At 38.6% G+C, this 4,040-nt stretch overlaps 1 pseudogene; it reads right to left on the bottom strand.

Annotated features, from left to right (window-relative positions):
- Positions 1-1,292: 1,292 nt before the first annotated feature.
- On the bottom strand, positions 1,293-2,228 carry LOC124228402 (olfactory receptor 4C46-like; annotated as a pseudogene).
- Positions 2,229-4,040: the final 1,812 nt, after the last annotated feature.

The following is a 4,040-nucleotide window of genomic DNA, read 5'->3' as shown; positions in this document are numbered from 1 at the left end:
TTCTTAATGAATTGTTACCAAAACGTAAGCTGATCAACAGAGAAATATAGCATAAATAGCCCACATTCATAAGATGGTAAAATCTTACTGAAAGCAGGAAGAATATAAAGGTAAACTACTTATTCATTAGATGACAACCTCAGTTTCAATTTATTTCTCATTCCTTAGTTTAACCAAGAATAAAAGCAAATTGTGGTTTCCCAAAGATTGGGAAAGAATTATCAGAATCTGAAACAGATAAGAAGAGAAAGAGGAATTCTCTAGTCTCCAGTACTTGCCATTTGCTCTAGCCTTTATTGACTTTACTCATCTTTTGTTCTACCTTTATTCATTCACTCAATATTGTGAATGCAGCAGACAGTATGTGGCCTTGTAGAAACCATTATTAGTAGGCAGGCAAGTACTTTAAAGAGGACGACTGTTTACTCAATAAATAGAAATTTCAATCTGAAAACAAATATTCTTTTATTTAAGTCATCACTCTTTCTGATGGGTTAGCAGACTAATAATGTTGACATGAACAAAACAAAATGACTCTGAAGACTATAAGGGAATTTGGAAACATTGAGTAATCTTTGTTAATTACTCCACAGAGGCTAAATGGCCTATTGCTTTTATAACCCTACAGCAGTTACACACGATAAAGGTATATGAAACATTTTACTATCTGCTCTGATATGTAAAAATAAGCAGAATTATTAATGAAAATTATTAGAATTTAGCTATAGATATTGAACTATTATATACAGTGTGCCCAACATAGTAGGTGGCACAATAAGTAGTAACTAGTTTAATTATCTTACTTTTCTATCAACATTACCTGGCAGTGTATTGCCACATAAGAGCACAGTCTGAGAAATCAGTTAGATTCTGGCTACAGTCTCCTCAATATATCTCTTTTGATGCCTTTCCAAATCAGTCACTTTCCTCAAATACAAAATAAGGATAGTAACAGTGCCTACCTCTATGGATTGTTATAGAGATTACTGTTTAATACCAATATAGTTTCTTATTTCTTATTTTTATTAGAATAAAATCCTGTGAATCAATATATGCAGAGTAAACTAGTAAAACTAAGTCCCAATTTGTTAGAATTTTCCAAATGTGCAAAGAGTTATGCTGAGTTAGGTTTTGTCTCTTTTCTTGAACCCATTTCTGCTCCCCTCAATGCAGAATCTATGATTCAAAGTAGTTAATTATCTTCATCTCATAAAAGTAGTCCTTGCTGAGATCATCCAAAATGACCATTTGACCAGTGACTCAGTTGAATCAATGTCAGGCTCCAGGTACATTTATTTGTCACCCGAAATAGCTTCCCTACTACACAATTTTCTAGTGGCATTTTCATCTGATCATTTCTCAAGATATAGATTAAGGGATTTAACATGGGGGTTATCACAGTATAGAAAACAGCCACTGCTTTATCAATAGATAAATTAGCTGTGGGTCTCATGTACACAAAAATGTAGGTCACAAAGAATAAGATGACCACTGTGATGTGGGAGACACAGGTAGAGAGTGCTTTGCCCATATCTTCTGAGCTGTAGGTCCTTAGGGAGTGCAGGATGATCACATAGGAGACCATCAAGAAGGGGAAGTTTAACATACGGATTAATCCACTGTTGGCAGCAACAAAGAGCCCTAGAGTGTGGGTATCAGTGCAGGCAAGATTGAGCAAAGGATTCAGATCACACAAAAAATTATCTATGACATTGAGACCACAGAATGGTAATTGGAAGATGAAGAGCATCTGTATGTTTGAGTTAACAAATGCTCAACCCACATCACTATCATTAGAAGGCCACACATCCACGAGTTCAGGATGGTTGTGTAGTGCAAGGGCCTGCAGATGGCCACATAGCAGTCATAAGCCATCACAGTGAGCAGTAGGACCTCAGAAGCTGCAAAGAAATGTTCTGAAAAGATTTGAGTAATACACCCATTGAATAGCATGGTCTTCTTTTCCTAGAGTCAATCTACAATCAGTTTGGGGGTATTGACAGAGGAATAGCAGGCATCAATAAAGGATAGACAGGCCAGGAAAAATTACATAGGGGACTTCAATGATGGGTTGGCTGTGATGGCGACCACTATAAGCAAATTTCCTACCATAGAAATGACATAGAAGACAAAAAACACAGCAAATATGGTTTCTGTATCTTTGAATTTTCTGTGAGCCCCAGTAGAACAAACTCTGTCATGTTGTTCATGATCTCCACGTATTTCATCTTGTATTATTTATATTACCTGAAAAAATAACTTGTTATTAATATAAAGTTAAATTCATTAAACTTATCCATCCTAACGAATATTGAATGTGGGAATTCTATTGTGTAGTAAATTCTTATGATTTTTTGAGATAGAAAAAAAGGTTCCGAATTATGGAAGGTTATTCAAATTGCCTCCTAGTTGAGGATTCTGTTAAGAGTATAGACATGAGGATCTTTTGTAAGCACATAGGAGACCATATGTGAACCCTTAATCTCTGAGATGAATAAGAACCTCATGTGAACTAGTAGATCACACACAGAGAGGCAGCTAAGCAAGAAAAGAGAGATAGGAAATGAATGTAATGAATATGAATTCAAAGCTAAGAGATCTTCCAATTATCCATAGGGAACAGGGAACCATGGAAGATAATTGAGAATGTGGATGGAAGAATAAAGAAGAATTTGAGGAAGGGGAAATAATGTATATTGCTCTGGTAAAGAACTTGGTGTGGGAGAGGAGGTGGAGCAAAACGGTGGGGTGAGGTGACCCAGGACTCTCTCCCCTCCAAAGTACAACAAAGGACTGAAAAAAAAACCGCTGAATTTCAGCTGATGAACCTAATGCCAGGACTCAGAGACCTACAGTATCAAAAGACATAGAACGGAGCCCCTGCTGCCCGCCTTGGAGGAGCTGTAATGGGGTAGGAGAGAACATCAGCTCCCTCTCCTAAAAACCGGGATCGCCCTGCGGGTCCAGGAAGGAGCATGGGAGGGGCCGCATGTCCAGGGGATCATCTAGGACTCCTGCTGCCAGTACAGTGGAAACCCGCTGACAGGGGAAAGCTTCCATGCACGGGCACCCCATAAACCCAGGGCCCTGGGAGACCAAAGAACAGAACTTAGCGAATCCAGATCAGTGCATGAGAGAAACCATCCCCGCCCCTGGCCCGGCAAAGTGCACTGGGCGCCGCCATCTTGCCCAAAGCAGGAGAGCTCAGAATGCGCAGCACTCGACCCATATCTAGTGGCGACAGGCTATAACTGCAACCAAATTCTACCACCATGTGAAAAAACTGTTCCTCTACCATCCAGCAATTTATAAAAACCTCAGACCAGAAGGAAAACAATAAAAACATAGAATTAAGTCCTGAGGACTTGGAATTAGGTAAACTAAATGAAAATGAGTTCAGAGCAGCTATAATCAAAAAACTCAGTGAGGTAGAGAGAAAGAGTAACAAGCTGAGTTCTGGAGTTACTTCACAGAAGAGATTGAAATTATAAAGAAGAATCAAACAGAATTACTAGAGATGAAAAACACAATGGACCAGATAAAACAGAATATGGATTCCCTGAATGCCTGGGTAGATTCCATAGAAGAGCAGATTAGCATAATCTAAGATAGACAGGATGAATGGCTCCAGACAGAGGAAGAAATAGAACTAAGGATTAAAAGTAATGAGGAAAGTATTGGAGAGATAGCCGATTCAATGAGGAGAAAGAATTTAAGGATCATAGGAATTCCCGAGAATGTGGAAAAGGAAAATGGAGCAGAAAGTGTGCTTAATGAAATTACAGAAGAGAACTTCCCAAATCTAGGGATTGAGGGAGAAATGTGTGTAGAGGAAGAATTCAGATCTCCTAGATTTGTCAATGTAAAAAGACCTACTGCAAGGCATATAGTAGTACAAATGGCAAAAATGAATGCCAAGGAAAGAATACTCAGGGCTGCAAGACAAAAGAGAATAACCTACAAAGGAGCTCCTATCAGCCTTTCAGGGGATTTCTCTACAGAAACCTTGCAAGCTAGGAGAGAATGGAGTGACATATTCA

This window comes from Equus quagga, chromosome 17 (genome assembly GCF_021613505.1).
Source record: "Equus quagga isolate Etosha38 chromosome 17, UCLA_HA_Equagga_1.0, whole genome shotgun sequence".
Lineage (NCBI taxonomy): Eukaryota > Metazoa > Chordata > Mammalia > Perissodactyla > Equidae > Equus > Equus quagga.
Note: the sequence above shows the minus strand (reverse complement) of the source record. Positions and strands in the feature narration are given on the sequence as shown.